Source organism: Heterocephalus glaber, unplaced genomic scaffold, assembly GCF_053883595.1.
Source record: "Heterocephalus glaber isolate CG9 unplaced genomic scaffold, H.glaber_assembly_v1.0 deba00001606, whole genome shotgun sequence".
Lineage (NCBI taxonomy): Eukaryota > Metazoa > Chordata > Mammalia > Rodentia > Bathyergidae > Heterocephalus > Heterocephalus glaber.
The window spans coordinates 33,169,378-33,195,872 of NW_028258377.1; the positions used below are offsets into that span (position 1 = coordinate 33,169,378).

General features: G+C 39.2%; 1 long non-coding RNA gene across 1 annotated transcript in view; it reads right to left on the bottom strand.

The window, feature by feature from the left end:
• LOC110345001 (uncharacterized) overlaps positions 1-26,495 on the bottom strand; it is a 535,785-nt gene that overhangs the window by 55,655 nt on the left and 453,635 nt on the right. Inside the window, exon 3 of the long non-coding RNA XR_015444653.1 lies at positions 20,634-20,729. This is a non-coding gene — a long non-coding RNA (uncharacterized LOC110345001). The remainder of the gene's footprint in view (positions 1-20,633; positions 20,730-26,495) is intronic.

Consider the following 26,495-nt stretch of genomic DNA (forward strand, 5'->3'; position numbering starts at 1 on the left):
ATGAATTAAATGTAGTAATTTAAAAATGCAATGGATCTAAATTCATGGCCTCTTAAGTGAAAAAAAAAGGAGATTGTGAAATATGTAATCCAATGATGCTTGTGTAAAATTACAAGCACACAGAAATATTTGGGAAATGGATCATTTAAGAACCCTGGGGATTTTGTTTCATTGTATAAATTTTGGGGTACATATCCATTCAATTCATAGCACACACTATGTGCAAATTCCAATGCTGAGGTGCAAAATTTACCCCTTATGTTTTAAAAATATCTTTTAAATTGAAAAGAAGGAAACTTTCCAAGAGAAAAAATATTTAAGGTTATAAATAGATATTCAGAGAAGAGTAAATCCACATAGCCAATAGAATATAGAAAAGGGCTTAAAATTACTGATAGTCAGGAAAAATGTAAACTAATCCAAATTAATTATGCTTTTCTAAACATCAGCCTGGCAACAGATCCATAATAACTCCTGCCAGAAGAGAAGTAGGGAGAAAAAGGTTATTCTTGCATATTTCTAATATAATGTAAGTTGTTACTGACTTTTTAGAAATACATTCTGGTAAATTTTATAGTTACATATTTTGCCTTAACTCAGCAATTCAACTCAACTCCTGGGAATTTATTCCTTAAAAATAAAAGTCTCAGTATATAAGGATATATATTTTAGGGATGTTTCATACAATATTTTTTTGAAGTGGCAAAAACAAAGCAAGACAAACACAAAATAAGACAATAAAAATATACACCAATTGGAGGAAAGGTGATGAAATTATAATAATTCGAAGCATAAAACAGTGTGTCATCATGATAGGTAATCAATGATAATTTCTGCAAGGTTTCTTTGAGTAACAAAAACAAGATGCAGAGAACCACAGTAAGTGTCTCCGTTAGGAATGCGTTCGGCTGTAAAACGAAGAAAGCCTACTGATCCTGGCTAGGCAAACTGGGTTTATTTTGGAAGCTCAGGGGTCAGCAGTTGCTGGCTCTGGCTGAACCACTGGGAAGACTCCTGGGCCCAGGCTCTGTGTTCCTCTCCTGCCAGCACTGATGCCATGGGTTTAATCCTCATGCTCGTTCCATGAGATGCCAAGATGCTCTCGTCATCTCAAGTTTTGCTTCTGCTTTCCAAGAAGAATCAAAGGACAGCAACGATGTGATAACAAAGCCAAATATATCTTTTCTGTGAGGAAAAAACGCTTCCTTAGAACTCTTTGCAATAGGTTTCTCCTGGGTACAGCTGAGACACTTGCCTCCCCCAAGCCCCATTAGCAAATAAATTTACTACGAATTCAAACATTCAGTTTTGCAGGCTCTATCAGAGAAAGATATTTTATAATTTAGAAATATTACAGTAATTGTATCCTAGCATCTTATTTTATGTCAGTAACAAAGCTGTTACAAATATGTAGATGTGCTATTATCTATGATTATGTCAACATGAAGGAAAATATAGATCCACAAGTACAAAGCTTTTATGTGAATTTCCTTAAGTCAGGAAATATGGATGGAAAAGACATGAAGAAAGAGAGCCTTAAATCAATAGCTATAATGAAATCTTGCACACGCTTCCTATTTTACTTTATTTGATTTGGGCCACTCGGGGTGGAACCTATGGTCTTTGCACAAAGCTACATCTCCAGGCCATTTCAATTTTTTAAATTTTAATTATTTTTTTTTAATTTTGAGAAAGGGTCTCACTAAGTCACTAAGTTACCCAGGCTGAGCATGAACTTGGCAATCCTCTGCCTCAGCCTCCCAGAATACTATAATTAAAGATGTGTGCCACTATATATTTAAATAAAGTAATTTTCTTATCAGGCGAGATAGTGTGAGCCTGTAATCCTAGCACTTGGTAGGCTGGAATAGTAGCATCTCTTCAAGTTCCAGGCCAGCCTAGCCAATATAGTCAGTTCAAGTGCAGCCTGATCCACATAGCAAAACCCTGTCTCAAAAAATCCAAGTAAATAAATGAAATAAGTTTTAAATATTCCATTTCTTTTAAAATATTAATTTATATAATAATATTCATAAAGTGGGGCCATTTGATTTATAAAAATGTGAAACTCTTTGTTACTTATATGTTTGTATGTGCTTGAAAAATAATATTTAATATTTAGTGAGCTATTATTTTGGACCATACATATTTGTACAAATAACATGCAGCCTTTAACTCTCTCAACACTATACCACTATGAGCTAGAGAGTGCTATCCCCGTTTTACAGTGTGAAAGCTAATGATTAGAGGAGTTCAGTGCCTTGCCCAAGAAAATCAACAGGTATCAGAAAAGAACACACACCACACTAACATTGTGTGATACACAGACAGAGCTTATGCTGGGCACAGAGTGAGCACGCAGTAGGGGAAAGAAGTTTGGAAACACATACTTTTTCCTTTATTTACTCCAAACTCCTTATAATAGCACTTTTACAAAATAGTGCTATTTTATAATGTTTATGTTTTATAAATGAGATTGTGTTTTTAAATTCAGCCTGTACTGAACCCAACCTATGAGGGAGTTTCATGTTTTTATTTTCTACCCTCAAAATAACATTCCCACTAGTTTCTCTGCATCATTTTTCTTTAGTTTTCTTTCTGCCTTCTAAAACATTATTCAGTTTCCTCAATTTTTCTCCAATTCTCATCTTCAAAGTAAGACAAAATATATCTCCCATTGCCACCTCAACACACACCCATCTGAGGAAAAAGAATAGAAACCAAGATCTCCAGTTAAGCCTATGGAAGATTTCACATGTCAGGAAAATGCATTTTGATCTGCAGCAGATCTGAATGCAAAACCTCCAGAAGAGAAACCATCACGTGTATTAATTGATGAAGGCGACCGGGCATGAAGCCTGGCATATCATCTGGTGGAATTTATTGTCCTGTGTGGTCAGAAGGGAACAGAAGTAGGAGAGACGATGTGTATACTCCAAAGTCCCTGCATTAGGCAGACACTGGAATGCTGCCCTTGATGTCAAATCCCACTACTGTCTGCAGAAAAATTTTGACTCAGACAGAGAAAATCCCTTCAGGCTCTTAAGTCACCAGATCCTGCCTCTGCTTAGCCTCTGCCTTTGAGCATCTTCTAAGCTCAAGTTGGAAAGGGTTATAGGGAGTGGATTAAGCACACTTGGGCTTTCACACTTAAACCTGGAGCATTAGCAGTTCAGCAAAGCAAGGTTTTCCCATTAGAGCTACTGCACTGATAAACTCCCAAGTTTAACACATCTCTAAGGAATACGCATATGTATTGACCCTCAAGCAGGGGTGGCAAACCTATGGTATGCGTGTTGCAGCCCGCTGTTTGTTATCATTGAAAGCTCTAAAAGGTTCACGATTACTGAACTAGAGCATACATCTGAAAGTGTAATCAGAGATCTAGGAGAAGAGCCAAGGGGAGATTGTCTTGGCCAGAAAAATAGTATTTGTTTTTTTTGTTGGTACCGGCGATTGAACTTGGGTCCTTGCACTTGCGAGGCAGGTGGTGGAACCACTGAGCTAAATCCCCGGCCCCCAAATAGTATTTCTTATACATCGCTGAGCTTGAGAGAAGAAAAGTTTTCCCAAAGCCAATTTACCAAATATAGTAACAATGAAACAGTTACAAGAAGGGAAATCTATTCACTAAATGAAATTCTTCTTGAAAAAAAAAAAAAAACTCTCCCCCCGAAAAAAAAGAGCAACAACATTCAAACCATTCACCTAGTAATTTTTATGATGCATTTTCAAAAGGGAGGGCCAAAAAGTTTGATCTTTTAACTTCATTTTACTATTATTGTTAGAATAAATGCATGGAGATACTCATAGTGGTCTCAGGTTCAAAAATCTTGTAATAACTTATTCAAAGATACTGTGTGAGATTTAACCCCAGGTTAGGATATCTAGCTACTTATTTTCTTTTATAGCTTTTTTATGTTTGGAAATTTACATGGTCTCTCCAAAGACATGGCAAACAGGACTTAGAAAAGGGAAAACATTCCATGAATGAATACTAAAATAATCTAAAATTTTGTTTCACTGGTGTAAAGGGAAATTCACCAAGCTCTCCCAAAGGCTGACATTTTCCCACAGTTTTTGTTTTGTTTTGCTTTGCTTTGTTTTTTGGTACCGGGGATTGAACTCGGGTCCTTGCGCTTTAGAGGCAGGTGGCGGAACTCCTAAGCTAAATCCCCAACTCTTTCCCACAGTTTTTAATGTTCTCCTAGGAATGAATTCCCAGAGCTCAGGTTCCCTAGAAGAGAACTTACCATGGGCCAATGGGGGGAAAAGAGTTGGGCACAGTGAGCAGAGAGGTGAATGGAGTCAGACAAAGACAGTGTAATGAGCTTGTGCTGAGCATCAGTGAGGGGTCCTGTTTTCCTTCCTGGAAGGAAATGCCAGTAGGAAGATAATACCAGCGATAACAAAACAAACAGCTGCCAATCCTTAGCCACCCACCTCCAAGGGCTAGTCACTATGTCAAATGCTTTTCTTGCAAATTTCACATAAATATACTTATTCCTTCCATTTGGAAGATGAGAGAATTTGGCCTAAGAGGAGATCTCACACCTGGTCAACACCTATAAAGTGGCAGAGCTGAAAGGAGATCATATTCTTTCTGATTCTGAAGTCCTTACTTGGAACCACATGAGCAAGAGCTGCTTAATGTTAGATAAACAGGGTGGCAAATGGTTATATCAAATATGTACATGAGAAAGAGGAAATCTAAGGAGTGAGGAAGGGTGATACAAGGGGAAGAGGAGGGTGGACAGCAAGGAAGGAAATGGAGAGTAAGCCGGCTTTACTTGTGTGATCTTAAGAAGTCACTCGAGGCTGATGGAGACTGGGTGGTTTCTTCAAGTTACATTCCCCATTTGTGTCCTTCAACTGCCAAACTATTTAAAACCCTCTTCCTACCTTCACCCTCCTGAAGTGTATCTCACAGATGGTTCAAATTTTTTGCTAACAAAAACGAGAACCCAAGCTGTGAGTGTTAAATTTCAGAATATTCAAGGTTGGAATGATTTTGAGTTGTTACTAATTAAATTTTACCTGGGAGCAACACCTCTAGAAACTGGTTCAGGGTTTGTAAAGCCATGACTGTATAGGGCTTCAGTTTCACTATAACCTATTCTGTTAATGGTGCCTGAAATAAACAAAACACTAAGTCACTGTATCTTCCCCATTTATTTCTCAGCATCCCATCAGAAACTAACAAAGAAGCTGTGTTCACAGGAACAAGCAACATAAACTATGGAACCAAGGTTTTCTGCGACACAGTATCTATACCAGTTGAATATTTCTTTGTTGTTTTTACAAACAACAGAACTGGCTCTAGCTAAATGATGAAAAATAGCTACATTCAGAGGATGTTGGATCACTCAAAGAATTAAGACAACTGCTAAAGAATCAATCTTTGGGTGGGGGAAAAAAAAGAAAGCAGGTATCCAAGCAACAGGAGCTAACAATTAAGGTGACAGCACAGCACAGAATCAGTTCCAATCATTTTGTCGTGCTGGCATCACTGAACTCCATGTTTAAAGTCATTAAAATAAGAATCAAATTGGTCTCGGTTGGGACTTTTGCTGAATCTTAGTTAGGACAACTTGATTGACAGTTCCACCAAAAATCCACACAATAGGTGCTTCGGTTTCAATATGGGCAACTTGCCCCAAAGATCCATGTGATAGACTTATCCCCACGGGGTACCACTGGGAGGCCCTGTGGGCCTCTAGCAGGTGGGACATAGAGTCCTTAGGTCATTGGGAATGTGCTCCTACAGGGGCATTTGCCATCTTGGCCCCTCCTTTTTCTCTTTTTTTTTGCCTGGCCATTGGTCCAGGCAGACAATTTTCGCTCCACTGTGCACCCCTGGAAATCACCATCTGTCTCCTTCACTAGAGGTCTAAAGCAATGGGTCTACCTGATCATGGACTGTAACACTCTTAGTCAAATTAAACCTCCTCTTTTAATGATTAGTTCATGTGTATTGTTTCAGTGACAGAAAGCTAACTAGCACAATGGGCAAGAGACAATACAGTGGACCCTTGATTTATGAACTCAATTCGTTCGTGAGAGCTGGTTGTAAGTCAAGACTGTTTTTCCCATAAGAAATAATGGAAATACCCATAATGCATTCCAAACTTCCCAAAGCACCCCTTAACTAGCCTTTCCATAATAAAGAAGGTTTGTATAATGTGCATAATTTACCAGAAACACCAATAATTTTTCTAGTGTATTCACCGAAAAGTTACAAAATATACCTAGTTACCAGAAACAAAATTCTATACTGTATTCACCATTCAAGTTGACATCTTTGGCTTGCGGAAAGGGAGGATGAAATGAAAGGTGGATATTGTTTGGAAAGAGAGTCTCCTTCCATAAGAACATCAGGAATCTGGCTCTCTGTTGTCCTTTCTCCCCTTGGGAGAATCTGTAGCCCACTAGGACCTGCTTCTGGCTCACTAGGTCTCAAAACTAAAAACTGGTCTAAGGTTGTCTGTTTTTGTCTTTTACACTGTTTTGTAATGGGACATGACATTGTGACAAGACATTGTGATGTTGCAAGAGAATTAAATGATTGGCTTTTTCTCTGTCTGGGTGGGTCTTCTCTACAAATGTTTGTAGCTCTGCTATTTTTTTTTTAGGATTTCTTTTATTTCAGAAGAATTTTGCTGCACTGATTGTTGATGCTCCCCTCCTCTTCTGAAATCTCTTCAGATGCCATTCTGCATTGCTCGGCCAGAGGTTGCTGAAGTTCCTCTCTAGACAGTTCCTCTGAGTGTTCCTCCACCCGTTCCTCAACATCACCTCTACTTACAAGCCTATGGACTCTGCTATAGTGACAGTGTCATCAACCACAGGGTCAGTTGTAGGCTCAGGCTCCTCTACACAGCCTTCAAAGTCTCTCTCTGTATAATTTTAGGCCACACTTTCTTCCAGGCAGATCTCAGTGTCCTTAGAGAGACATTGGCCCAGGATTTCTCAACCCCACACAGGAAAGGATGTTGTAATGTTCCTTCCAGAACTCTTTAAGGGTTAAATCTGAATCTGAGACCATCTGGAAGCACTCCAGGAACAGTTTCTTGGTGTACAGGTTCTTAAAGTTACCTATAACAGGCTGGTCCATAAGCTGCAGTAGAGGAGTTGTATTAGGCAGAGGAACTTGACTGAGAGCCATGGGAATTCTTTAGCCAGTTCTTCTTCCAAACTCCATGGGTAAGCAGGAGCACTGTCCATGATGAGGAGAGCCTTGAGAAGTAAACCTTTGTCCTCTAGATAGTTCTTAACAGTGGGACAGAAAGCCTGGCTGATCCACTCAAGAAAACATACTCTTGTTACCCAGGCTTTTGTGTTAGATCTCCACATGATCACTAGCTTATTCTTCATGACTTTATACTTTCTGAACACCCTTGGAGTCTCAGAGTGATAAAGGCTTTATCTTGAGATCACCACTCACATTAGCACATAGTAGTAAGGTTAGCCTATCTTCCATGGGCTTGTGGCCTGGAATTTTCTTCTCGTCTTGGGTAATGTATATTCTCCTGGGTATTTTCTTCCAGAAAAGGCCAGTTTCATCACAGCTGAAAACTTGATGAGAACAAAAGCCATTTCTCTGTGTCATCATTTCAAAGTGGTTGCTGTATGTAATTTTCAGCAGCCCTTTTATCAACACTGGCTGCTTCACTTGCCTAGTTATGCTATGAACCCCAGTTCTTGCTTAAAATTGTGAAACCACCCTTTACTGGCACAAAATGTTTTGCCATTATCATTCATTGAGGGATTATCCTTTATGAGATCTGAATTTAGAACCCTAGCTTTTTCACAAATTATAGACTCAGGATATAACCAGCCATCTTGCTTTGTTTATCTACATTAATAGTGACATTTCTACCTCATCTAATACTGTTGGTCATCACTTACTAATTTGAGTAACAGCTTTAGCAACATTAGTTTCCTTATACAAATTTTTGCTCTGTAAGATTATTGAGATGGTGGATTTTGACATGTTGTATATATTAGCAAATCAGTCACACAAATGCCACTCTCATATTTCTCCATAATTTCCTTCTTTTCGATTGTGATTGCTATCTTTACCTTCCCTTCCTTCCCTAGTTTCTTTTATACCTTTTGGGGGGCCATTTTGACAACAGTAATCATAGTGATTATATAACACACTGACCAAAATCATATCCACAAATGCACATCTGGGCTCAGACTGATGCTTGTGTACACTTACATATGCTTTTCTGGCATTGTGAGTCTTTGTTGTAAACTACACAAGTGGCCAGAATTTGGGTTGTAACTCAAGACTTCGGTCATAACCCAACTTGTTCGAATGCAAGACTGGTCATAACTTGAGACTCCACTGTATTTTAAAAGGGTTAATGGATAGGGCGAAAATTGGATTCTCAATAGAGGAAAAATCCACTCCAGTATCACAGGCCCTTGGATTCCTTTAGAGAACATCTCTTTGCCCATTTGATTTGGGTTCTCTCATTCATTCACTCACTCATACACTCCCATATTCTTTCTCTCTTGCTCTGTCTCACTCTCTCTGAAGATAGGGAAGGAAGGAGAAGGAATAAAGAAAGAAACATTTAGAAACAGCGATGACTTTGAAAAATATACATGCAGCCATTCTGGCTTAAAATTACATGCTTATGACATGTTTTTCTCTTAGATTTTTAATACTTTGTTTTTCAAGAGTAGTTTTACTTTCGTAGTAAATTAAGAAGAAGGTACAGAGACATTTTTATACCCTCTGCCTTCACATGCGCCTGGCCTCTCTCAGTATCAACATTCCCTCACCATCACGCATTCAGAGAATTTTCACTGCCCTACAAAGCTGCTGTGGTTCACCTATTTCTTCTTCTCTCTCTCTACCCACCCACTCCTGGGCAACCACTTATCTTTATACAGTATCCATAATTGTGCCTTTAATGTCATATAATTGGAATTACACATCATGTAGCTTTTTCAGCTTGGCCTCTTTCACTTAGTAATATGCCTTCATAGCTTCTCCATGTCTTTTCATGACTTGATAGATGATTTCTTAGTAGTACTAATTAATATTCCATTGTATGTATCACTGTTTATCCATCATGCACTGAAGGATAGCTTGGGTTTTTCCAAGGTTTGGAAATAATGAATAAAGCTGCTGTGAACATCTCTGTGGAAGCTTCTGGGTAAGCACAGGTTTTAAGCTCACTAGAATATTTACTAAGGAGTATGTACTAGGATGGCTGATCACTCGGTAATGGTATATATATATAGTTTTGCAAGAAACTGCCAAACCATCTTGTCAAGTTGATGACCCATTTTGTATCCCCATTAGCAATGAAGCAGAGTCTTTGTTACTTCACATCTTCTGAATCTGGGCAATTCTAATAGGTGTATGGTTGGTTGTTTTAATCTACATTTCACTGATAGCATATGAGGTGGACCTTTTTGGATGCGGTGTTTGTTAGGATCTTTGGCCCATGCAGAAAATGTTTGGACTTTTTGAAATGTCAGAATAGTAACGCATTGTTCTGTGAACTTAATACAGCTGCCTTTTAAGAGGATGGTTTTTGATGAAAGTGGGTCTTTGCTTCCATTGACACTTTGATATACAAACACAGGAGAAGAACAGAGAGAAAAGAGTGCATGATAGAAGACAATTGCCAGACCTGTGAGATGAGAATATGAACTTGGGATTCAGAAAGCACCGTCAGCTGGCTCCAAACCCAGGACATACAAACCGAGACTGATTCTTTGAGGAAACCATTTATGGTCTGTGTAACATAGTCAAGGTGAGAGAAGTGATTAGTGAAGCAAGACAGAAAAGGGAAAGGGGAACACACAACAGATAGCAGTCAATGCAGAACAAGAGAGAGAATAAAATTAACAGAATAAGTAACTGCCCTGATATCTGACAGACTTGCACATCTAGTTCATTGCTTTCTTGGAAAGCAATCTAGTTCAGCTTTCTAGGCCAAAAACATACATACCCCTCTGCACTTTGTCCAGATGTATTAGTTTTAGTTTATTGCTATCAAAATAATTCCCATGTAATTCCCAAATGCCTTTAGTTCATTCTAGGGTGAAAGTTCATGGCTTGGCCAGTAAGCCCAGAATCTCAAAAGAGTGGGTTCTGGATGCAAATCTGAGTCATTTAACACAAAGGAAGCAGTGCCCTTCCCGAGGGACCCTTCTATGGAAGCTATTGCTTCAGAACCCATGGAGGAGGAAATGAAAGCATTTGCCATCCCAAGAAAATACTAATTAGAAGCATAGATCCAAAGCTTGCAGTTCCAGAGGACATTCACTGCTAGCCTCCTTGACCTAAGTTGGATGAACCATGGGACCCTGCTCAGCCTCCCTCACACGGCAAGCGACGCGTGCCAGGGAGACGTGTCACTCCTTTTCACAGTGCCTGAGTGGTGAGCGATTACTGTTATTAACAAGGACATCGGGTCCATTCACGTGATGAACTTACATCTCCAGACAGTGAGAAATTATGGTGATTAGTGATTCAGAGTGATTAGAAGTTTACAGGCTGAGGCCGAACCTCTGCTGCTGGGGGAAAGTGATGGAGGGGGCAGGTCCACTGCAGAGCCAGCAAGATGAGGAGCAGAGGACGGACATCAATTGTCATTAACTCCGGCCATCCACAGTGACCCATAATAAAGCAAGCTTCCCTGCAAGAGAGAAGGGGGGAGAACAGCAATAATTACCAAAGGAATGCTATCCTGTTCAGAGGGAGGAGGTGCTGAAATCTTTGTCCTAAGACTTTCCAACATTGCCATCAACTCTATTTGGATAAATTCAAGGATGGTCGAGTCTAAGAAAGAAAGGTACAGAGAGAGAAATGGCACAGAAAAGACCCAGCAGAGTGGTGAGAGCTTGGGTTCTGGGGCCAGATCCATCAAGGTTAATCAATATCCTCTGCCTACCAGCTGTGACCTTGTGACGTTCGCAGTAAGTCTGAAAAATGGGGTTAATATCTGTAACTCTCTGCTGAGCTGCTGAAGACTTCAATACGAAAATGCTTAGAAAGGGCTTAGAAATGTGGCTACCATGCCATGCTCAAGACATATTATTATTAATAACAGCAAAATAATCTTGAAATAATTTTGCCATTCATTACAAACCCAAAGGACTCACATAGTCTTATGTGCCCTAATGAAGTTTCCATTAGGTGGGAATATTTACCAAATCTAAAGCTGAGGTAAAATGAATTCTATAAATTATCCCAGATCAAGCATCATACCCAGCACAGGGCATAGAAAGATGGTTAATAAAATATCTGCTTATAATTACCTGGGCCTAGAAACCAACTCCACTGTACATTATGACACAGTATTTTAAAATAAGACTTCTTATCACCCCAATTTTCCAGGAACACAAACAACCATAACCCGAGGGAAGAATATATTCTTTTCCGTTGTTGTTCTAAACATTACCAAGAACGTACGGATGTGACAACGTCACCAATAACAACGGCACTTTGACATCTGAGTCAGAGTCAAAATGCAAACCAACCAACTGCATGTACTGCTCATGTATTCCTGGTGATTTCACCTACAGACGCAAATACTTACTTCCTTGTGTCTTGTGCTGTAATTGTGCCTGTGCGTGTACACACTGAAATATACACTGCATTACTATAAATCGTTCCTGCTGTTTTGATTACATGAAATCAGAAAATGGCTTTTATTTTTGAGTTACTGATCACATAGATTACACAATCTGTCAAGTTCTTCATGGGAAAATAAAATGTTGGTTTGAAATATGTGTATAAAATGGATTTACTAGATACGACAGAGGTATGGAGTACTGGAGGACATGGTGAAGAATGTGGATTTTATTGTAAGATCAGTAGGAATCTTGGAGGGTATTTTAAAGGGAAATGTACCTGCAAAGCTTGCACCTGCATTTGCAGAAAACAAGAAAGAAATCGGAGACCAGAAAGATGCTTAACAAACGAGTCAGGCAAGCAGAATGGAGGCCTAGACAAAGGTGCTAGGAATAACTTTGGTCTGCTGAGCACAAAGATGCACCCCTGGAATCCCAGCACTCTGGGAGGCTGAGGCAGGAGGATCACAAGCTTCTGCCCAACCTGGGAAACTAAGTGAAACCTTATCACAAAACTTAAAAGAAGGAGGAGCAGTGTAGTTTCGTGCAAAGACCCTAGGTTCAATCCACAATACTGAAAAAACACGTTGGTCAAATTTCATCTTCTGCCTACCCAGATCCTTTAAAGTATTTCAAGGTAGGTTTTTCTTGTATCATTCCTTGTTATATAGTTTCTTTTTTGTTTCACGTGTCCAGATCCTTCCATTATAGCCTACATTCTAGTCTATAATCTATTCCAGCTTTTTGACATCTTCTGAAAATATTCAATGTTATCAATGTTATTCACTGTTATCCTTGGAGAGAAATTCTGCAAATGGAGTTTGACTTATTCACTGAACAATCAAACAATGAGCACCTGGGAACACTCTACCCTGCTGCCTAATGAAGAAGGAATCAGCATTTGCTACAGCTATATCGCGTTGTTTATTTACATTCAGCTTGTGGTGAAATTTGACTCTTTCACTGATTTATAGACCACTCTCTTTGTAAGACTGTTGCTCTGATTCGCTTTATTTCTCTCTATCTTTTACTACTGGAATCCAGTGCAACACAAAGGGACACTAGAAAGAGGAACCCTTTACATGTATCAAATGCCTACAAGAAAAGCCAGCAGGTGAGATTCCGGCTGAGTAAGTCAGATGACAGGTGTAATGGTGTTTGCCACTTTCTTGTGAGCCTGTATGGGTGGAGCCTGTCCTGATGCCACTTTCTCTCCAGCAGCTGTGTTTGTTCTGTCACCAACCATATCTATTTAGTACTAAAAAGACTTGTCTTCAGCACATCTAGCTGTACTTCTGTAGAAAAGGATGCTTAATGAAGTGTGAGTGCCCCATCTTCAGAGGCAAGTAAGCAAAGAGGAAAGAGGACATTAAACAGGAAATTCAGATCCCTGGCAGCTGCAAGGCTATCAATTTACTTGATGACATTTGAAGTGCTTTTCATGACACTCACTGTTCCAGGTATACGTTGCTGTGTAACAAGACACCCCAAACACAGTGACATGAAACTGTAATCATTTTATTATGCTTACATAATATGATTTCTTGGGTTAGGAATTTGGAAAGGGAACAATAGGGAATAGAGATGGCTTTTCTCTGCTCCTCAAAGTCTGGGACCTTTCTTGGGAAGACATAAATGGCTGGAAAATGCCTGAAGATGGCTAAAACTACTGAGGGTGGAAATAATCTGGAAGCTCCTCCACTCACGAATCTGCAAACTGGGAGGCCTCAGAAGTTAGTTTCAGCCAAAGCTATGGAGTAGAATGACACAGGCTCTATGGGGCCTGGACTCTTGCAGTATGGTGAGCTAAACTTCTTACACAGAAGCTCGGGCCTTCATGAGCAAATGCTCCAGTGACCTAGGTGGAAACCACAGGGTCTTTTATGACCTAACCTGGAAAATCACATCGTGTTTTCTCAGTTCAATCTGCCAGACACCAGATTTACATGGAGACCCCACCCCTCAATGGGAAAAATGTCAAAGACTTTGCAGCTGCATTTTAAAGTTGTCACATCTCCTGGGTGATTTCTTTAAAATTTTTGGTAACAACAAACAAAGCTTAGGGGAGGCTCCTCTAAATTTTCTGACTCTGACTGAAGTAAATTCTGTACCCCTGTAGCTTACAAATAGGCACTGGAGCTTCTAAGGCACAACGGGGAAGGAGAGAGGGGAAGCCAGAGCTTCCAGGGGACCTGAGATGTTTGTGGAGCCACAAGCACACATGCCTTTGAAGTAGAACAAAGCCAGGCATTCCGGTCCCCCGCTGCTTCCATTGAGAACCCCAGGAACTCCAAGATTACCTTCTGCAGCACTGCAAGCCCTGGGGGGAAAAGGCTTGTCCAAACTCAATTTACTGAGCACTGACCTTTAGTCCACTGAAATGTGTGTGTGTTCTGCACATCTTGGGAAGCTCTTATTATTTGCTACTGGTAACCTAGACACGTGCTCTTCCTCTCCTGAGGAACCTGGCTGAGCCTGAGCAGGAAGGTGCAGAAAAAGAGGTGACTATGCTTCCCATGGAGACCCATCAAGCTCCACTTCTGAGCTACAGAAGAAGTAAAGGGAAGCCATCGTCACAAGAGAAATGAAACACCAGAGGAAGGATCTGCTCCTGGCAGAGGGAAACATTTCCTCACATCAATCACCAACTAATTATTCCTCACTGCACATCAACAGAGGCCGATCTGATTAAAATCATAACTCAGCCTTGTGTTTCTGTGGCAAGAGTGTGGAACTGTACAGTATCATAGAAAATCAAGACTTTGATCAAATCCTGGGTTTAACTCAAGACACCAGCATTCACTCGGGGTTTGGAAACACTGAATCCTCAGTATAAACTGCAGACAGATTCAGATTCTACACATCTGTCTTTGCCAGCAGGGTCCACAGTTCAGGGGATGAGAAAAGAATGAGAATGCTATGCAACCCCTGATCAGTCTTCATAATGGTCACTACTACTTACCACGCAGGTGCCAAACCCTTGACAGGCATCATCTCTTCTCAGCCTTATAACAATCCCATTTCACACATACAGAGACTGGGACTCGGGAGTAGACGATGCAAAATTGCTCTGGTGAAAGGTGATGGACATAGAATTTGTACCAAGACAGTATGTACTGAGACCTACTGGCTTTAATAGCGAGGCAAGACTGCCTCTGTTTGTGAACATATGTGAGACATCTTGTAGGTGCTACCCAGGCAATCAGAAAAAGCTGAGGATGGTAGTACCTGGCCTGAGTCCTTAAGGCAAGGAGAAAATAACTAGTTGGAAAAAGAGAATAAGCTAAGAGAATATTGCAAGCAAAGGGAAAAGAGAACAGATGGAGCACAGAGGATTTTAGGGCAGTGCAACTACTCTGTATGATACATGTTATTCATTATACACTTGTCAAGATCCATACAATGTTCAATACCAAGAAGGAACCCTAATGTAAACTATCCAATTTGGGTGGTTAGCGCATGTCCACATAGGTTCAATTGTAACAAAGCTACCACTACAATGGGTATGTTAATAATAAAGTATCACTCTAGTGGGGGATGTTGAATAATAATACTGGCTATGCATGTATTGGGACAGGGCATATATGGGAACTCTGCACCTGTAGCTCACTTTTGCTATAAATCTAAAACTGCTCTGAAAAAAATGAAGTCTATTAAAAAAAGAAAGAGAGTAAGGACCTGCAGCCTGCTGACAGCCAGAGTGAAAGCTTCTCAGTTAGCAAGCATGTTTTCTTGCTTACCATTGAAGTCCATGGTACCTGACACCTAACAGTCACGTAAAGAGCCAAAAGAGAATGAGAATCACAAGAATGAGCCCCAGAACCACAGAGTGTGGAGCTCTGTGGTCCTAAGTGACCAGCTTCACCCCTGTGAGCACTGGCTCTCCCACATGGTCAGAGCAGGTAGGTCACAGAATCTGTGTCCTAGAGTTGAGAGAGAGGATCAGATGAAAGTATGCAGGCAAAGCCAATACACAGTGCAGTGCTGGCCATGGAGTTAGAGTTCAAAATGTGGCAAAGCTGGTTGTTCAAGGTCTGTCTAGGGTAGGCATGAATGGCACTGGCAAGATTTAGAGGTCACAGAGAAGGAGGGACAAGCAGCACAAGCTATAGCTGATGTCAAACCAGATGTCCCTACTTTGCCTTCTAATTTTTCATTCTCTTGCATGACCCTTATGGTGGTGGTGAGGAGGAGGAGAAAGATAGCACCTCCCATCTACATTGCAATCCTCACTCTACCACATAGTCCAACAGCCGTTACTGTATTCTATCTTCTACATAAGTATACAACAAATATACAATCTCTGATTCCAATTTTGTATGAATCTGCTGAGAGCTAGAGAATATAAGTACCTGTTAGAAGCCAACAGTGTCGTAAATATCAGAAAAACAGAATTACTCTTGTCCCTGGCTCTTTATCCCTCTACATAGATTATGGAGCAATTGTAAAGGCTCTTAGGGAATGTCCTCAGTACCACAGGATCAGCTTGACAGCCTTGCTAGCTAGACATCAAAGCTGTTTCTTTTTCCTCCTAGAACATGCCTTTCCTGTATTTTGTTTCCTATATTCACTGTATTTTATACTGTGTTTTTGACAGAATAGCTGACAATTTTAACTATTTTGGCTCATTATTATGAAAAGCATGTTCTTTCCTTGAAAAATCCATTCAAAATAACTAATTCCTTGAGGTAAAGAACTTGAACTTAAAAAACAAACTTAATCTTAAAGACAAATTATTAACATTTCTCTAGCTGGATAAATAGAAATAGTCTCTTCTGGTTGGGCTCTAGGAGATGTAAATCCACATCATGTATACATTTCCTACATTTCTATATCGCCTGCAGGTTGGTGTGCACTTGTGGCTGAGCTCTACTCAGTGGGTGGTTGGCATGAATCACGAGCTTTTCGTCTCCTTCCCCTTCAACCGCACCAGGAGAAGCTGAAGACAACAGCTGTGTCAGATAGAGGGCACACAGTTCCCTTAAATTCCAGCTTTGGACAAAGTTGCCATATCATAGGGAACCCAGGTTTAGAAATGAAATAAATGAGAAATATATTTTTATTATGCTAAGCCCCTGAGGTTTATCAGTTTCAGCAGCTACCATTACCTTAACTCAATAAAAAGCAGGGAAAGGGATATCATGACAATGAATTTATGATCCCAAACACTCACCAAGAGCATTCCCAGTATTCCCAGTTCCCTGAATAACACACTGGAGCAGTGCTCTACACTTGAGCTAGATCCCCTTAACCTTCTTTGCTTCTTTAATATTAGGTACAATCCTGACAATAGGTGGTAATACAGCAGAATTGCAGGACTTTTTGGTCAGGGATCCTACCACCTTTGGGTCCTCAGCACCACATATAATGACAGACACAGGACAGATACTCAATCAAGGGTGATATGTAAGCAGCAAACAGCCTCCTATTCCATCCCAGGAGATGACAGTGGAATAGGTCTTGAATATTTCAGTCCTCCAAATGAAAAAGGCAATTTCTCATAGGAGGCATCTTTCAGAACAGGAGATCTTTCCTGACTTGGTGATAGCTATGATGGTAAAGAATTTTATTCATTCTCTCATTCATTTCTTCAAAGTTATTTACTAAGCACTATAGAGTGCCCACTTATTTAGCACTATTCCAGGGGAAAAAAGTAAAATAAAAACTAAAATAAAACAGACAAAGCCTCTATTGTCATGGCTCTTACACTCCAGTGAATTCTGTGTACATGGTGAAACCCTCACATACAAATGTGGCTCGAAGCCAGTGAAGTGTTCAGACATCTGGATTGGTAGTAAAATAATAAGTGTGTTCCAGGTTATCAAAGTTATGATGAGAGGCACATTGCAATGGTCCATTCTCTCAAAGCATCAAAACATCTGCTCCAAACATATGAAGATAGGAAATCATCAGTTTAAAAGTGTGAGAACAATTTAGCCAGACCTACACTCAAGAAGTTAAACTATGCAGGAAAAAAAACCCACAATCATGAATGGCAGTGGTAAAGATTATCCTCCGTGGCTATCATAAATTTGGTGACGCTGATAGGACCAATCTATTATTTTTTTAAGCTCCTGTTTTAGGAGACTTAATCATATACTTTGGCAACAGATGCACCAGCAATGGCAGATGTGCTGACAACTGACCAGGTTAAGAAAAATAAAGGCAGATGGTTTTAGATTAAAATCTGGATGGCAATGCTGTCATTAGAGAATTGACATTCTGTCACTAGGCCAAGGTTCTTCTACGCTATTTACTTTACTCTCTAAATTATCTGCCACCTGGTGGTCCAGGAAATAATTTAGCAGTTTAATCATGGGCAGTTGATAAAAACTCATTAATTTGTATTTAGTGATTCATCCAACAGCATGCTTATTGAGTTCCTACTATGTGTGTGGTGACTTTCTAGGTGCCAAGAATGAGTGCCAAGACAGTGGGTTTAGGCCTTCCTAAGTCCTAACAAGATAACTAATCAGGGGGATGATATAAGAGGGCCCAGGGAAGGCTCCTGGAGGAAGAGACACTTGAACTGAGACAGGAAAAATGAGATATCATCTTTCTACAGCTGGTAGAAATTGTAACAAACTCAGCAGCTTAAACACAAACTCACTATCTCAGAGTTCCTGTGAGTCAGGAATCTGGGTAGCAGTGAGCCGGGTCCTCTGCTTAGGCTCTTGCAGGCTAAAACCAAATGTTGGTTGGAGCTGTGATCTCTTTGGAGGCTCGGGGTTCTCTTTGAAGCCTGTGGTTCTTGGCACAACTCTTTTCCTAATGGTTGTATGAGAAGAGCACCTGTTTTCTTCTTAGTTGCTGTCTGGGGACCATTTTCAGCTCCTAGACACACTCTCAGGTCCTTGCCACATGGTCCTTCTCCTCCTAAAACAAGGCTATTTGCTTTCTAGTAGGTAGATGAAAGAGTATCTTTCTGATACCGCACCATCTTTTAAAGGGCTCACTCAAGTAGATGAGGTACATCTTCATGTTTCTCTTTGAATGAACTCAAAGTCAACTGATTAGCAACAACATCACAGGAGTGAGGCAGCATCTTATCCACTGGGTATCAGGAGTGAAGGGTAGACTATACTAGGCATCTACCCCCAAAGGTGGGGATCTTGGCAAACCTCTTGGAATACTGCCTGACATAGATGAGAATTAGCCATTCCAAATCGGCTTTCCAGATAGGGTCACCAGAAAGCACAGGGCTTCTGGGATGGACAGAAACGATACATTCAGGCAAGAGAAAAGGTTGGTGTACTGAGCACAGTGCAAGAGGAAAAGGGAGGGCAGAGATGAGGTAGGAGACACTGGCAGGTGTAAGATGACTTAGGGCCTTGGTAGCCATAACAGGTTTTGATTTCATTGTAAATGCCAAAGTCCTAATGTTAAATGAGCCCCTGATATGATATCAGGCTTGTCTGTAGCAAAAAGATCAGTGGATCTGAAGTCAAGGGAAATTCTACACGTTAGCTTTCTGGAGCTTCTCCTCATTTTGTGAAAAGAGGACCTATGCAGAAAGTTCTTTACAGATCTAACATTCCATGTTTTCTAGGTCCTTATGAAAATAACTGTTCAGGTGAAAGTGAAAATATTATGAATGTAATCACTTTCTACACTTGGCTGACCTAATTAAAAAGGAATCTGGTATTCTACTTCTTCTATGCATCTTCCAAAGTTCATGAAAGCACCCTTGAGTCCTTTCATAAACTCTATGAATAACAATAACAACATGAATAATACAGAGGCGTTTCCAGGAGCAAAATGTAATTTTTCCCTTGGTCAGGGGAGAATCCATAATCAGTGTTTTTAGAAATTTCTGTCAATGTGGCTTTTCAAAATAATACCAAGACAAGACTTTATAGTTTGGAAATCCTAGTCATCATGGCTATTTTTTTCTTCTTCTTTTTCTTCCCAAGCTGCACTTCAAAGGGAGATCCGAGTTGAAGTTAAACAACCTATCCCAATGTCACTATGTCCTAATCTACCAGGAAGTCAGAGGTATAACTCCTTTCATAGCAGCCTCCATGAAAGTACTAGCAAGATTTACTTGAGGGTTCCCTTTGAGTCTATGATAAAGACAGAAAAAAACCCAGATTTAAAGAATAACAGAAGTTAGACTCTAAAATTTGAAGATCCATTAAGAGCTATTTGATGACTCCCACATTTCTGAAAAGTGCCTACTCATTAGTGTAATTTCTCAGGTCTCATTTGAACTAGGACTTAGATCATCATTAAAATACAGCAATATAAAATCCTCCTCTCTCCACATCCCTTTCTTGTTTGCATAGCTGGGGCCTCAAATTGTAAAGATCATATTACATTATTTTCCTCTTATGAAGTAAGAGAAATTTATTCAGTGAAGCAATCTAAAAATAACCCATTTGAGAGCCAGTGGCTTCCATGGTTACCAAAAGACCCTGTTGATTCTTTGCTCTAGCGGGCAACCACATTGGGGAATCATCTGAATAGAAAGCAACACACACCTAAACTAGCATGGAGGGCCACACCGCAGGGCTGTGCACCATTCCATTTTATAAAGTGTTATTTTCTTCTTCGTGGTCCTTTGAGAAGCACATGTGAAAGAAAGGAAAACACTTTTGCAAATGAATGAAACTTGGCCCCAAATCTATTACTTCTGGGAATCCCACCATACTCTTACTTTCTAACAAAACCAACACCATTCCATAGCATAACTTTTGAAAATATCATGTTCACAAATAATAACTCACTATATAATTTCCAATAAGGGAATCAAAGAGTAGGGTATATTTTTCCTTAAGTAAATATTTTACATTATATTTTGTGGAAGTTACACATCTACTTAATTATGATTGGAAATGGAGTAATGTTGCATAAATATTTATACACATTCATACATATATACATGAATACATTACCCCATTACATACACAAATACATTTCTTCCACATATGATTCTAATAACTCAATTATATGTGTATATACATACGTACATTATCCCAATTATGTATACACACCTACAACTCAAAGAAAAAGAGATTTATTTGACTCACAGTTTCCAGTGGGTTCAGTTTAAAGTTGACTGGCTCCAAGGCAGAAATGGCATGCTGGAAGGGCTTGCTGGAAGACAGCTGCTCATCCCACAGTGACTAAGAAACACAAAGAAAAGAATACAGAGTTAGGGACAAGAAAATACTCTTTCAGGTCATCCCTTAAGTGATCTACTGCCAATCAGGCCCCACCTCCTAACAGCATATTCAGCTACTAAACTCACCAATGCATGAATCCACTGATGCGTATAGCATGCCCATGATCCTATCATCTTCCAAACATATGAGACGTTGGGGAATACTTTAGATCTGAACCACAAAAATTTTTGAAAAATATATGCTAATGTATTAGTGCATTCTTGTATGCATATGTAGTCTCCTAAGATTTTTACACCTCCATTCCACTTGTTTTGAGAAAGAGAAATCCACAAAGAATCTACTTCAGAAAAAAAGATTTCATATTTTCACCACAGATTCTCGGGTCTAGCATGCATAAAATAGGTTTATTAAAATACATGGAAAGTACCACCAAAACACATCAACTTGCCTACATATTAACTAAGTTAAAAATCAAAGAATGCCAATGATGTAAGTTTAATATATTTATGCACCAGCAATCTAGAGTAGTGCCAGAGGCAGTCAGAGTGAGCCTGAATTAGCTCTAATATTGGTTGCTTACTATAAATATTCATTATGCTAGAAGTGGTCTTATGGTTCCTTCTTACATTTAGTAATATCCAGCAAATGACTGATATAAACCAAGAATGTCCTAGACATGAGGGGATGACTATGAATAAGATGGATGAGGTACTTGTCTCCATGAAGTTTACATTGTAATGGGAAAAGATAGACAAATTAAGAGAATTTCATATTGTAGTAAATTCTAATAAGGGAATTATAAGAAAATTATTTGATTTTAGGAACGAAGTTACTTTAGATAGCATAGGCAAAAAGACTGCCCAAAGATTTTGAGCTCAGATATAAAGTAACAGGAGCCAGTCATGAAAAGAACCAGATAAACAACAGAAAGAAGAAAGGAAGACAGAAAGACAGAGCAACAAATACAAAGACAGAGAAAGAAAGAGCTTGGCTGGACAGAGAAACAGGAAATAAGCCAGTGTATTTGGAGTAGAGGAGACAAGCAATTCATGATGAGTTGGAAAGGAAGCCAGAACAGGCCACAGTAAAGGAGCTTAGATTTCACTCTTAAGTGCTCTGGGAAGCCATTAGAAGAATTCAGGCAGTGAAGTAATAGGATCAGAAATAAGCTTTTAAAAAAATGTCTCTGAATGAATATTGATCCAAAACTACAATATCCCAAGCATAGGAACAGATGATTACTTTGGGGATCATTGCACAAGTCCAAGTCAGAGATGATGTTGGCTTGGCAAGGGTGGTGCCAGTGATGAAGGGCGTCCATCAGGCATTGTCATAGTTTCTTTTCATTGCTGGGACAAAATACCTGACACCCACAAGTTAAAAGAGGAAAGGTTTATTTTAGCTCACAGTTGTGCTCTCTGCAGCAGCACATATATTTCAGCTCACAGTACAGGTTTCAGTAGTCTGCTGGCTCCAAGGCAGGATATCATAGCAGAGGAACACGGTCAAGGAAAAACAGTCCATGGAATGGTAGGTAGAAAGCATAAGCCTGCCTTTTCTTTGTCCCTTTATATTTCATCCAGGCTACAAGTCTATTGATTGGTGTGACCCATATCCAAGGTGAGGCTTCCCTCTTCCATAAATACATTCAACCACACTGAGAACTATGCTAATCCAACTAGGGGACTAATCCAGATATCACACCCTGGATCCAGCCATCTCTGAAAAGCCTAATCTATGAGTCCATGAGGCTGTAGGGGGGACATCTAGACACAAGCTATAACATTATGAATATAGAACAGTCTGTAAAATGCTAAAAAGCCTACAATCTTCATTTTTCAAAGTTGTGTGTGTGAGACACTAAGGTTTCTTCTCATATGACTAATGAATTGGTAAAATATTCAAATTGGTATTGGACAGAGAATTCTCAGTTTCACCTTTACCCAGTGTCTGACCTAATGTTGATGTAGAATGGTTTCAAATGGTCACACATTTGCCTCACAGATTTTTTACATTCTTTTGTTTGTTCTGTTACTTGATCTAATTGCTTTAGAATAAAACTTTAATCTCCCACACTTTTATAATAGAAAGCAATCCCAGTAGCATATAATGTTGTTACTTGTGCTCCTCAAAGAGGAATATTGAACCTACCAGCGGTTTCATAAATCTTGGTTTACCAAAGATACATCAAGCATGTGAGAATAAACTAAGGAAAAAATGATATTGGGGCTCATAAAATCTTAGAGTATGCTCTCTCTGAAGAGTTGGGATAGGACATAGTAGACACAAGAGCAAGCCATGGTTAAGATCAAATTTCTTCTAAATAAATTGTGTTCCAAAATAAAGTGTATTAACATTTAAAAGGAATAGAGAAAGTTAGCAAAGAAGGTAAACTATGCAATGTCTGGCATCCAATAAAAAATTCCAGTTAAGTAAAGAAACCGGAAAATGGCACTCACAAGAAAGAGACAAATCAATGACTAGAAATACTCAGTAATGACACAGATGATAGAATTAATAGACAAAGACATTAAGCACACTCTTTAACAAGGGCATCTTGCTTCTATTTTTTTTTAAAGAACTAGTTTGAACTTCAAGAGGAAAAAATACAATGATGAAGATGAAAAATATACTAGACAGCATTAATAATGGCTTAGAAACTCTGTTGAAATAGATAAGTAAACTTGAAGATACAAAAATGAAAAACATCCAAAAGGAAACACAAAGGGGAAATAACAGAAAATATGAGCAAGTATCACTAAATTGTGCAAAAATTTTACATAGTGTAAAATATTTATAATTGAGACCTTTGAATGAGAGGAAGAGAACTATAAAGATATTTTAGATAATAATAGCTGACATTTTTCCAAATACGTTGATCTAAGAAAATCAAGGAATTCCAAGGAAAAGAAATATGAAGAAAATAACCCTAAGATACATTAAAATCAAGTTGCTTAAAATCAGGGATAAAAATCTTAAACGGTCATTTAAAGAAAAAAAACCTTCAACATGAACATTGATTACGTGGATATTTGCTATAAGGCAGGTTCTGATTCAGTAGATCTGGGATGGAACCTGGTAGTTTGCATTTCTAACAAGTACCAGGCAAACCAAATGCTGCTAAGGTGAGGTTTACACTTTTGAGAAGCAAATTTCTAAGATTCTAACAGTCAAACTGTTTTTCTTTTCTAACCCAAGATATCAAAGATTTACAATGGAGAGAAGCAATAGACCTAGGAAAGCATAAGTGACAGTATTTGGGTTTCTAGCCAGTTTCACACTAGTAATGCACTGACAGAAAACTACATGAAAACCTAGTCCTCAAAATTTCACCTTTAAGTCTTTTGGAATAAGGCCAAGTATACTTTGTTTCTGGATTTCTCACAAACATTCCTTTTTATTTGGTGAATTTATTTTCACTCCCTTTGAAACACTCATCCACTCCCAAGTTATTTGCCAAGAGCACACATTCCTCCAAACTTCAAAAGTACGACCTATAATCCACCACTAGTCGGTAAGCTCACTGTATTTCACTACTCTAAGTGATTGGTTCAAAGATAGGCATGTGACCCAAATTTGTCCAATCAGATTTGTGTGAGAACTTCAAGAAAGAGATGGCTCTTCCACTGAAACCTGGAAGTACATGGACTGGATCTGCTGCAACTTGTTTCCTTTAGAGGAAAAAAGAGTATAAGAATGGCGTCCAAACAGAAGAAGCAAAGCCAAGACAAGGGGAGAGTAAAACTAGGTTCTAGTGCATCATGTCAACCCCTGGTTTACATCATTACTAAAGTGAGGCCGATCCCTGAACTCCTCAGGAACATAAGCCAATAAATAGCCCTATTTTTTAAATATGTTTAACCAAGTTTGACTAATACTTTCTTTTTCACTATACAGGAAAAAAACTCTAACAGAAACAAAAAGTACGAGTTAAGTATGCTTTTGCGACATAGTCCAGGAATCTAATTGAAATGTATAACATAATTTCCGTTAAACGTTCATGAGTATTAAATTGGGTCTCAGAATTCTTGAAGCCTTTTCTTCCCCATTTGCTGGGAAGAGTATCTGTGCATAGAGAGGAATTTAGATTCTACCTAGCTAGGTCAGGTTGCTTTGTCAAACAGTCCCTAAAATTGTGAGTCTAATCCAACATTGAGGAATTCACATCTCAGAATATTCCTAAAAGTACATGACAAATTAGATCTGCTGAGTAAAGTGAAAGAGAAGCAGTAAACATGTTCATAAACATCTTGACTTGGAAAGAATACACTCATTAACCAAGAAAATGAGTAGCTGATTTGCACTTACCTTCTTTTTCAATAAAAAAATATACTTTAATGAACTTGGAGTGCCAGATAATTCTAAGACAGAAACCTTAAATTAAACGTTATGTACCTCCACTAACAAGACTATAGGATATGCACAAGGGACGAAAGATTCAGAAAAATTATTTTCATTCTCTAGGCTTCAAATGTTATACATTACAGAAACTGGGGTAAAAAATCTCTTTGCTTTAAGTTTGAAATCTCTATCATTCTGTTTAAAAAAAAAAAGCTAATTAAGATTTCAAAAGCCCAAAATAGCTGAGAACTGTTATTAAACAACTATTATTAAACAACTGTTATTAAACAACTCTTAACTGCAGATCAGCATAATAATTGAGCACGGAGTCAACTTTGATGAGCAGGAAATATTTTAATCTGTCCATAATCATATGCTATACTAAGCTACTCATCAAGTATTACTAAAGTCAAATGACACTGGGTTCACATGCAGCTCCTAGTAATTTCAAATCAAATATATTACAAAGTTTCTACTGACATCCAGCTCAAGTTGGGAAGTTTCACATTGCATAGACATGTCCAGTGGCCTCTCCCTTGAAGAGAGAAAAGTAAAACTGAGGCGCCAAGAATAGGGACCTATTGGTAATCTCCCAAATCAAGAAAAGACAAGACTCTTCATAACAACGGCATAAGAAAACTCCATCTGACTTGTTTGTTTTCTGCGTTACCACGGAGACGGGAAAGGCTGGTGCTATGGCTTATTTCTAGATGACCCTCCCCCCCCCCCCCCGAGCCTCATAAGCTTTGGGGAGTTACTGGATCATAGATAGTGATAGTGGATTAGTCCACTAATTGGCTTAGCAAAACCCTGGGTGTCACTGAATGATGGACTTACTGAAGACGGAAGACCCGCCCTGGGTGTGGGTGGCACCAACCAATAGGCTTGCTACCTGGATAAAATAAAAAGGGAAAGCAGAACAAAAGTCTTGCTTCTCTGTGCCTCCCATGACATGGACGGCTTCTCCTCTGCCATGGAGCCAGCTGACTATGGACTGAAACCTTTACAAAGTATGAACTGAAGTAAACCTTTCCTACTTTAACTTGTGAGTGTCGGGTATTTTGTCCCAGCAATGAGAAAGTAATCAAAACAGGTGGTCTTGAAGGACAATGCTGAAAACAGTATAAAAAGTGTAGCCTAAAAAATTTATACAAAATACCATTCTCTGCATCAGGCTTACAAGTAAACATTGCCCAATTCCATGCACAGCGAGCGTGCTGAGCACCAGAGTATTCCATGATAAAATAACCCAAATCTTGGCTGGTTTCTAATTTTTTTTTAATTAGCTCTGGGACACTAAGTGTCCAAAGTGCTTGGAGAGTGGGTGGGTTTGGGCAATTGTACGAATGTAGCTTCTTTTTAATTGAATCAAGCCCCACTTTTTGAACACAGTGTATTAACTCTGATTTTTATACACCTATCCTA